The sequence below is a fragment of the Acinonyx jubatus genome, chromosome E3 (assembly GCF_027475565.1).
Source record: "Acinonyx jubatus isolate Ajub_Pintada_27869175 chromosome E3, VMU_Ajub_asm_v1.0, whole genome shotgun sequence".
Taxonomy (NCBI): Eukaryota; Metazoa; Chordata; class Mammalia; order Carnivora; family Felidae; genus Acinonyx; species Acinonyx jubatus.
The window spans coordinates 9,200,845-9,212,333 of NC_069398.1; the positions used below are offsets into that span (position 1 = coordinate 9,200,845).

The 11,489-nt window shown below is 39.9% G+C and overlaps 1 long non-coding RNA gene across 2 annotated transcripts in view; it reads left to right on the forward strand.

Moving 5' to 3' along the window:
- LOC113594825 (uncharacterized) overlaps positions 1 to 11,489 on the forward strand; it is a 243,967-nt gene that overhangs the window by 25,146 nt on the left and 207,332 nt on the right. The window lies entirely within an intron of this gene.

An 11,489-nucleotide genomic window follows, 5' to 3' on the forward strand; every position in this document is an offset into this window, starting at 1 on the left:
CCCATCCCTTGTACTCTTTTTCCATGCACACTCCCCCCCCCCCCCCCGGCCTCTCTGTGCTTTGCTGCTAGTGGCTACCATTTGTGGCTTTCTTCAGAAGATTGCCCTTGGCCTACTGGAACCACCTCAGTACTGGGGACAGCTTGCATCCCATGGGTGGCCTCTGGTCAGTGACTGAGTGGTGAGGAGCACAGGCCCCTAGTCTCTTTGTCTTGATACACAGCAAACTGAGGCGCGTTTATGCCCACAGCTCCGTGCACGGTTGGGCTGGGGACGGGACATAACCTGAAGTATCACTGTTCCTTATCTCCTCGTCCTTCTTCAGCCTTGTCTCCAGTCTCTTGGAAGCACTTCCTTAATGAGTCACATACTCTAGAATCCTGGGCTCAAGATCTGATTCTAGAAGGAGCTGACCAACAAAGGTCATAGTGAGGATTGGGACTTTCTCGTAAGAAAAGTGGGAAAATGCTGTGGTTTTAATGCAGGAGTGAAGTGATCATATTTTAAAAGTCTGCCTCCTAGTCCTAGTCATGGCCTAATTGCATCAGTGTTCCTGGCTGAACTGGGCTTCTGTCTGCCCTTCTCTGGAGTTACTGGACAGACCACTTGAATTTTCCATTCCCAAGAAATCAGTTGAGTTTTTGCATACTTGGATTGGTGTGTGTATTTCTGAACCTGGCTGGTCTACTCCTAGGCCTGCATTTAGTGCTCTTTATCCATTTAACAAATACTTATTTACTGTACATATAGTTCCATATATATATGGCCTGCTCCCTATGCATCTAGTCTTTTGACTTCTTGAACCCCAAAATACTTATCTTCAAGCAACCCTCCTAATATCCTATTATCTGGGTCACACATAGTTTTTTGTATCTCTTGTGTGACCATGGTTTTAAGAAAGTTCTAAGCACACTGATAACATGTAAAACAGAGTTTTGACAATTACAAACCTCCTGGGTACATCAGGTAGACCTCACATCGCTTCCACACCTTGTGACTGCATGTCCTACAGGACCGTGCCAATGTCATCAAGTAATATCAGAAGGAACTTTTCTCTGGATATCATTGAAGGGCAGTTTGAGAACAGGCTATGCAAATATACTATCAGGATGCTCAATTTATGTTTGTTTGTTTGTTTGTTTGTTTGTTTTAATTATCAAATAAGCACACCTCTCTAAAAGTCATTACATGAACTTGACCGTGGGCTTTTGTTGCCCTTGTTGGTCTCTGAAGGCTTTATATGAAATAAGAGGGTTTATATCTGTACCAAGGCTTAAAGCTCTTTGGCTAGAGTGCCTCCATGAATTATGAGTATATTTTTTAAGTTTTCAATTTCCGTAAGGTAAATTCACTTACCACTTGTCTCTATCCCCACCTCAGTATTCCGAAATGATTCCACAGTGACCCACAATACGTATTTCCTCATCAGATAGTACACCTTTCCTGTTCAACCCTGTTTTGTCCTGTCGTGGTCCCCTCTTGCATCATGATTTAGGAATGTGCAGATTCTATCTAATTATTGCTTTCATGCTGTAGTGCTGCTAGTGTCTTGTTTTTCAGGTAAGAGCACAGCATTAGAACGACAAGCCACTCTGATACGAGTTGACAAATATCTATCAAGACCACGGGGAGAGTGAAATCTTTTTGACAACTCTATTATTTTTCTTTATCTCTGAGTCTTTGGGGGGTAATCTTTCCTTCAGGGAGATCAAACTCTCCCTCCTTCCTTTGCTCCATTTGAGAGAATGGGAACCTGGATGGTTTGTAAAGCTCTTGGCAGATATAACTTTTGACAAGTCTGTGAGATACACCTTCTACGAGAGAAAGAAAGATCCTTAGCTGCAGCTTTTTCAGTGATGAAAAATTGCATATACCTATATGCAAGAAGGCCCCCAAATACATGGCGATCGCATTTTCTCCACGAGAAGATTCTCACCTTTCCAGAATTGTTAGCCAAATTAGAAAGTTTACAGCTGTGGGGTATAGATTATATCATCTCACATCCACCTCTTTTAAGAATAATAACTTCATTGTTTTGTCACATACATACTTTAAATTACACGCAGGATTATAATTTGGAAACGAGGCTTCTTGTTCACTCAACATCTCTGGAAAGACTTTCACTCAAACGTTCACGTGCATTGCTTACGTGACTTCCTGTGGTATGACCAGAGCCGGTTCTCAGTGATTTTGGTTTTTCCCAGCATGCCAGCTTTGCCTCCTTCCAAAGTACTAGCAGCTTTATAAATACTATTTTTTTTAAGTTTATTTATTTATTTTGAGAGCGAGAGCCGGGTGGGGGGGGGGGTAGAGAATGAAGGGGAGAGAAGATCCCAAGCAGGCTCCACACTGTTAACGCAGAGCCCGACATGGGGCTCAATCTCAGGAACTGTAGGATCATGACCTGAGCCAAAATCAAGAGTTGGATACTTAATTGACTGAGCCACCCAGGCGCCCCGGAGAGACAGCAGCTTTTTGAGTTCGCATGTGATACTGCAACTAAAAATTGTATTCCAAGCCCCCAGTCCTACTTTACGCAAATTTAGATTACCTCTTCTTTTATCATGAAAACATAACAAAATACAGAGATATGCGTAAAGCATGCAAATCGTTCAGTGGATAATTATACATTGAACGCTTTTGTCATAGCCACCCAGACAGAAACATGGGATCAGTATTTCCAGGCACTCAGAAGATCAAAACTCATTTCTCCTCACTGAAGGTAGCACTATCTTGACTTTTGTGATAAGAAAAGCACGAGCAGTTTTGGTTTTTGAAAAATATTTGTCTCTGTATGTCTGCTGGCTGCACGATCCGAGCTCTTAGTCTGTTTTGTGTTAAGTGGCTTTACGGGTTTAATTTGTAATGGTAACCCACGCTTGCAACTAGGAAGGCCATACTCGCAGGAATAATTACTAAATGTGTGTTAAATTTACCTGCTTCCTTGTTTACTGATGCTATCATGGGACCTCAGGAAATACCTAAAGCTAGCGTTGAGTGAAGCCTTTTCAAGATAATGTGTTTTCTCACTGAAGTACCTTGTTCTTCGAAGTAAAGTAACTGGCAAATGTGTCCCATGATTTGAGAAACTATAAGGAGAGACACATACATAAGTTGACTCACACGTTTCTGAGGTCTACTTCTGAGCCAGTATCTTCCATTGTATGAAGGCCTATGGGGCATGTCTTTTTTTTCTTAATTCATGTTTTCTTTAATAATAAAAGATTTCACGTGTGAAAAATAAAAAGGGTTTTTTAAATCTTTTTTTAAAGTTTATTTATTTATTTGGAGAGAGAGAGAGAGAGGGAGAGCGAGCAGGGGAGGGGCAGGGAGAGAGAGAATCCATGAAGGCTCTATGCTGTCAGTGTGGAGCCCAGTGCAGGGCTTGAACTCAAACTGCAAGACCATGACCAAAATCAAGAGTCGGATGTTTAACCAACTGAGCCACCCAGGTGCCCCCAAAATAAAAAGAATTTGGCACATGCCCATATCCTTACCAATACCCAGATGTCACACATGATGTCATTATGTAATCAATTATGAAAACAAGTAGGGAAAACAGCTTCAAAGTGGTGATTATCTTTGGATGTTTTGTGTGTTATTACATCACAGAGGCTATTCTGCAGTTTAACCCAAATGCTATTTTTGAGATTTATCCATATTGTTACATATGGATTTAGTTCCTTCATTTTATTATTTTTAATTAAAATTTTTTTTAACGTTTATTTATTTTTTGAGAGAGAGAGACAGAGCATAAGCAGGAGACAGGCAGAGAGAGAGGGAGACACAGAATCCGAAGCAGGCTCCAGGCTCTGAGCTGTCAGCACAGAGCCCAACGTGGGGCTCAAACCCACAAACTGCAAGATCATGGCCTGAGCCGAAATCAGACGCTTTCCAGATTCCCCTGTTTCCTTCATTTTAAACGCTGTCAACTAATCCATTGTAGAAATATAATATTTCTATGCCCTATTGCCAATATGCCCTATTGGTGGACATTTAGGTTAATTTTGTTACGATATTGTATTTATGAAAAATTTCAAACACAGATCAAAGAATTGTGCAGTGAAGAACCATGTATCCAGATTCTGTAGCTAATGTTTTATTACATTTGCTTTTTTGTTCCTTCCACCCATCCATCCATCCTTCCTTCCTCTCTCCCTCCCTTCCTCTCTCCCTCCCTTCCATTCTTCCTCCCTTCCCTTCATCCTTCCTTCATTCCTCCCTTCGTTCCATCCATCCATCCATCCATCCATCCATCCATCCATATTATTTTTGTGATGCTTAAAAAAGGAAGCAAAGGATAGTGTTTTGCTGTCTAAAATAATGATTGGGTGCCTGATCCCAGGGTTTACGAGTTCAAGCCCTGCGTGGGGCTCTGTGCCAACAGCTCAGAGCTTGGAGCCTCCTTTGGATTCTGTGTCTCCCTCTCTCTGCCCCTTCCCCTGCTTGTGCTCTGTATCTCTCTCCCTCAAAAATCAATAAACATTTAAAAAATTTTTTGACATAATGGTAGGAAGAGAACAAAATAGTTGTTCCCAGCGGTTAGGGATGGGTGGAGGGAGCACAGGAAGGTGACTATGAAGGATGTCATGAGGGAAGTCTCTGTGGTGATGGAATAGTTCTGTACTCTCTGGTGGTGGTTTTATATATGTACACATGTGATAAAATGACATCAAGCTTTGCATGGGCATACTGCACCAATGCCAACTTCCTGGTTTTGATATTGCCTTAAAGGTATGTAAGATGTCACATTGGGAGGGATTGGGTGGTGTGTACATAACACTTCCTTGTACTGTCTTTGTAACTTCATGTGTGCCTATAATTATTTGAAAATAAAAATGTTGGAACAAATGTAAGAGCAGGAATAAAGAGCTAATTTGAAGCCCTAGGCATTATTGTTAAGTCAGGAATGTTGCGATCAAGAGGTGAACAAGTATAGTAAGTTGCTGCGGCCAAGGTCAAAGAGGTTGTTGTTGCCTGTTTTCTCCTCTAGGATTTTGATGGTTTCCTGTCTCACATTTAGGTCTTTCATCCATCTTGAATTTATTTTTGTGTCTGGTGTAAGAAAGTGGTCCAGGTTCATTCTTCTGCGTGTCGCTGTCGAGTTTTCCCAGCACCACTTGCTGAAGAGACAGTCTTTTATCCTGTGGATAGTCTTCCCTGCTTTGTCGAAGATTAGTTGGCCGTACATTTGTGGGTCCAATTCTGGGTTCTCTATTCTGTTCCATTGATCTCTGTGTCTTTTTTTTTTTTTTTTTTGTGCCATGCCATATTGTCTTCATGATTACAGCTTTGTGTAACTTGAAGTCCAGAATTCTATGCCTCCAACTTTAGAAGTATAAGAAAAGGGGTCAGCAAGCCAACCATGGCAAAACAGCAAAATGGAAAGAATGTGGGTTCCTGAGGTCCTCACTGAGTCACAAAATCAAGCAACTCTCCTAGACTTCTAATGGAAGATAATACATTTTTCTCTGTTTAAGGCCACTTCACTGATAGTAGAGTAATTCTTACTGGTAGAAGAGTTAAAGAAACCAACTTTGCTACCTTCCTGGGATAACATTTTTTAAAGTACAGATGTTGCATTAGGCAGCATTATCTTTGTGTATAGTTGTTTCTCTAGAGATGTGTGTAGGAATCAAATTGTTGCATCATAGAGTGTGAGTATCTTCAACTTTACTACATATTTTATCAATACTAAGAGGCCATCTAATCTAAGTTGCAACAAAATTGCTATCATTTAGAATCTTAAGATGCCGACAGTTATAAAAATGAATCTGGATTTCAGAAATGTTACAATGCAGGAGGTAGGATCGGTGTGGGGGGGGGGTGGTGGTGGAGGTTGAGAAGCATCTTAGAATTAATGCAGTGCAGATACCTCTAAATTCCTTTGCAAAGTGCTTATAAAAACTTTCACTCCCACTGGCAATATAAAAACCTTGATCCCTCCAAACACCTTGATCATTTGATGATATGTTTTTTTTAATTGCAGTTCCCTAAACACCTTTTCAAAATGTTTATAGTAGATTTATGTTCCCTTTAGTGTAAATTGCTGTTGCCTTTAAAAAAATTTTTTTTAATGTTTATTTATTTTTGAGAGAGAGAGAGAGAGAGAGAGAGAGAGAGAGGCAGACAGCGTGAGCGGAGGAGGGGCAGAGAGGGAGACATAGAATCTGAAGCAGGTTCCAGGCTCTGAGCTGTCAGCACAGAGCCCAATGCAGGGCTCATACTCATGAACTACAAGATCATGACCTGAGCCGAAGTTGGACACTTAACTGACTGAGCCACCCAGGTGCCCTTCTATTGCCTTTTTTTAAAACTCAATTTTGTGTTACTGACTTTAGGAGCTCTTTATATATTCTAGTTTTTCTCATATTCGGATTGTTTTTGTAGCGCTTTTGTTGTTGTTTTCTTTTACATTATTCTAATTCTCTCTCTCTGCACTAAATCCACATTCTTTTATCTGGGTTGATAACTGGTCACATCTTACAGATATTTCATCTCTGTCCTTATTGAAAACTGTCTTGCCTATTCTTGACTCCAGTGTTTCTTTGTGAATTTTTAGGGTCTGCTTGTTAAGTTATATGAGAGAAAATCTTTGAAATTGCATTGATTGTATAGATTAATCCAGAACATTTTCATCTCTATTACAGTGTATTTTCCCACCCATGAACCTGGCATATTTCTCCAAATGCTCTTATTTCATATCCTTCAATAAAGGATTGTGTTTTTCCCCAGAAAGGACTTAGAGATCTTGCATTAGATTTATTTCACAGAATTGTATATTTTGTTTGTGATTATGAGTAAGACATTAAAAATTACATTTCCTAACTTATTATTGGTGGTGTTCAAATACACTAATTCTATTTGTGTCTATACCCATATATTTTTTTAAATCTGATAGTTTGCATACACATATTTTCTTACACAGATAATCCTATCAAGTGCAAATGTTTCTTCAAATGTTAAGGATTTTTCCTACTATTCCTAGTTTGCTAACATTTCTTTTTTATTTTTATTAAAAATTTTTTTAATATTTATTTATTTTTGAGAGAGAGAGTGCGAGTAAGGGAGGGGCAGAGAGAGAGAGAGGGAGACACCAAATCTGAAGCAGGCTCCAGGCTCTGAGCTGTCAGCACAGAGCCCCACACGGTGCTCCAACTCAGGAACCACAAGATGGTGACCTGAGCCAAAATCGATGCTTAATTGACTGAGCCCCCAGCCGCCCTACATTCCTTTTTTAAATACATGAATGAATGTGAAATTTTGCCAAATGTTTCTTCTGTCTCTGTGGGGATAGTCATCATTTTTCTCTTTTAGTAGTAATTTATATTAATACATTTTGTAATGTTACACCATCCTTACATTCCTGAAACTAGCTCTACTTGGTTATGGCTGTCTGTCCATTTCTTATTCTGCTCATGGGTGTTCTTTACCAATGTTTTGTTTAAGATGTTTACATCTAAATCCATGCATGAGATTGATTTATAATTTTCCTTACCTGGCTTTAATATCGAGAGTTATGGGGTTTTTAAAATTTTATTTATTTATTATCTAATTTACATCCAAGTTAGCATATAGTGCAATAATGATTTCAGGAGTAGAGTCCAGTGATTTATCCCCTACATGTAACACCCAGTGCTCATCCCAACAAGTGTGCTCCTTAATGTCCCTTACCATTCAGCCCATCCCCCCACCCACAACCCCTCCAGCAACCCTCAGTTTATTCTCTGTATTTAAGAGTCTCTTCTTATGGTTTGTCCCCCTCCTTGTTTTTATATTATTTTTGCTTCCCTTCCCTTATGTTCATCTATTTTGGGTCTTACATTACACATATGAGTGAAGTCATTTGATATTTGTCTTTCTTTAATTTCACTTAGCATAATACCCTCTAGTTCCATCCACGTATTTGTAATGGCAAGATTTCATTCTTTTTGATCGCCAAGTAATACTCCATTGTGTGTGTGTGTGTGTGTGTGTCAGTCACTCTTCTTTATTCATTCATCCGTTGATGGACATTTGGGCTGTTTCCATACTTTAGCTATTGTTGATAGCGCTGCTGTAAACATTGGGGTGCATGTGCCCCTTCGAAACAGCACACCTATATCCCTAATATCGAGGGTTATGTTAACCTTATAAAATTGACTGCCATCTCTGCTCTTTTTCTGTTCTTTTAAAAATGCTTTGCAAGAAAAGGATTATATGTGGGTCAGATAATTGTTTTGTTTCCTTCTCATTCTTTTTTGTTTTGTTTCATCAAGTTCTGTGCATTTTAGGTACTGTTTCTACTTTCTTTGAATTTACTCTTTATTTTCTGGTATCCCAAGCTAGGTCTTTAGCTCATATTCTGTTTTCGCTTCTTTTGTAATATATGTATTTAAGGGTATTCATTTCCCTTAAAGTACTGCATAAACAGAATCCTGTAAGCGCTCATATTCATTCATTTACTCATTGAACATGCCCCTGCTGTGACTCAGACAATCTTCAGTTCTCTGTGTGCACTGGGAGTAGTGTAGTGAATGTAGCTCTTTGACCTCTTAAAGGTTGCATTCACAGAAGAAAAAAAGAAAATATACACATAAATAAGTCACGTCAGGTAGTCTTTGAATGATTTAGAAGCACGATTTTAAATTTGCAAATATATGGTGCGTTTTTCATGTGCCTATCCAATTGTTTGGAAGTCTTACTTTTATTTTCTTACGTGTTTTTGGAACATGGTCTAAATTCTATTGATACCTGGTTTCTGACCAATATGGGGTCAATTTTTGTAAATATTTCATGTGGGGCTGGAAGGAACTATATTCTGTAAATCTCAGGTGTAGGATTGTTAATGTTTTGTCGTATTCGACTCATTTCTGCTTCTTGTGTAACCGATCTGGGCTTAACGTATGCCCTGACTCTGTAGGATACTTTCAAAGCCTTTACTGCTGTATTACGTTCCCAAGACAGAGTCAGTGGCATATTGCACTAAGCCAGGAGTCCTGAATGCAGGATACAGCATTCACACTATAGCACCATATCTAGTCCTTCATTCGTGGACATTATTAATCAATCATGGAGCTTAACTCCCCAGTCCTGGCAATCATTAATTAATCAGATTTGGCTCATATAATTAAACTTTTTAAAGTTGTGTATTTATCTTGAGAGGGAGAGAGATAAAGTGTGAGTGGAGAGGCAGAGAAAGAGGGAGACAGAGGATCCAAGCACGCCCCCCACTGGCAGTGCAGAGCCGATGCTGGGCTCGAACCCACAAACCGTGAGATCATGACCCGAAACGAAGTCACCCAGGCACCCCTATAATTACACTTTTTTTTTAATAAAAGTGACTGCTTTAGGGGAAGAACACTTGATATTTTGCCCTGGAAAATTTGGCTTTTTCTTGAGACAGCTTTGTCACCGCATCTGGTAGATAGATCAGAACACTGTGGATTATCTTGTGTTGGAATTAGCATTGAAAAAAGCAAATGGATGCGCTACCACATCTCCCCATCAAGCCCATGGGAGATGTTACCTATCCATGCTGCCATATTTTTCATCCAGTCTTAACCCAGCCTTAGAATCTTCCTCACCACAGTGTGCCGGACAAGACTGGCGATTGACTAGAGTTGACATGTAATGTGAAACCTTAGATCAGATTTGAATAATTGCTCCCCTTTCATCCGTGCAACTTTCATTGTTAAAATCAATAGTGGCCCTTTTCCTCCAAAGGAAAAATGGGGACATATTCTTCATATTCATATGAAAAATGTACTCCTTTTCTCCTTAAGTAATATTCTGGAAAGGGATATTAAGTAACTGTGCTGGAAAGGGAATCTTAGTCATGTACTAGAAACAACCAAAGATAGCAAAATCTAATTTCCAAGGATGAAGTTCAAAAAAAGAACAAAATGCAATTCAGCACGCAGAAATATGCATGCTGTCACTTCCCAGTGGTGAGGATGATAATCTGAAACGGATATTAAAAGGGCATAAGACATCTGGACATCAGAATTGCTGAAACCAAGGGGGGAGCATGCCGACTCACTGGGGCTGAGTATAAATCCTTCTCCAGAGAAGATGAGGGACAAAGATAGGTGTGAAGAGGCATCACATCGGAGTGGGAGAACAGGGATCCCTCGATGAGGCCAGCTGAGCACCAGCTGGGTCGACCTTTCCATCTTAGGCAGTTTCTATATCAGCACATCCTGGATTGGCTTCCAGAACTTCACTAGGTAGTAAAGGACAGGAAGAAGGATGAAGGGAACATGGGATGAATTTGAGAAGAGAAAACGGAAGCATGCAACATCCATTATGTCCTTGACTGAGTCCTTAAGGAAGACCAAAAGACACGAGGCAGTTGTAGTTCATCAAGTGAGAGTGAAGATTAGATATTTCTGGGGATAATCATGCAGTGAAAGGGGTCTTCCTTGAAAAACAGGAACTGAATTAGAGGAGAAATATTCATGTCCCTGCCCATCTAGGGTAGCAAGGGAAGCAGGAAGCAATAAATACAACATCTTTTCTTGGGGCCTTCAAAGTACATCGAGAACAGCCGTTACTCAATAGCCCAGTCTCAGAATTAGATTGAGGCGTGGGCCCCCTTCTTCTGTCTCTAGTTTCTCCATATTTCATGATGTATTTTTGGAAAAAAAATACTTTTAATGATGCCAACTTGCCTCCTTTCAGCACATTAAAAAAGGGAACGATTGGCTGAGGCTGTCATGATGATGGGAATAATTTTGTCGCTGTGCAATTTGGCTCTTGCTCCAAAGTGAAGTGCACATTTTCCTCCAGTATATTTTAAGCTGGAGACTTCTAAGTAAATGGGAGGTGGCTGATTTTATTTCTGTATGCAGCCAGCCTTCACTGGCACGAGCTCTGATTTGGCCCAATCAATTTTGTATTCATGCCGAGAAGCAAGTTGATCAAGTTCAAGGAACATCTGTATGCATTTATCTGGATTGGGTGCAAACATGGGAGCTGCTCCCCTGAAAGGTTCCCAGCCCTCCAGTGACGGCTGCAAGACTCCTGGACAATGACCTTTACGACTCTGGCAATTTCACTCCATCTTTAAATAACCACGGTGGCTCTTTAACGCACCATCTTCTTTGTAATTTATAAGGTTGTTTTTAGGAGTCTAGCTCTGGCAAGTTTGAGAGTTTATTAAGTAAATCTTCATTAGCTGGTTAAACGATCTCCAAAAAGTTATCCAACTGAGTGTGCCAGTGTCGGGTCATCAACCCATATATTAACACGACATTTCCATAGGCACATCTGTCTTGGTATTCCCTTTCTTTTTATTTCCCCTCTCCTACTGCCATAAATTTTGTGTGCCAGCAGCTCTATGGCTCGAAGAGGGTTGTAAACATCTTCTTGTTCAATTACATCAGGATTTTTCCCTTTATGTCAGCAATTAAATTTATGAGCAAAAAAAAAAAAAAAAAAAAAGAGTTTACTCTCTAAAACCTAAAGAGGCACAGTCAAGTTCAAAGTAAATAAAAACAGAATGCAAT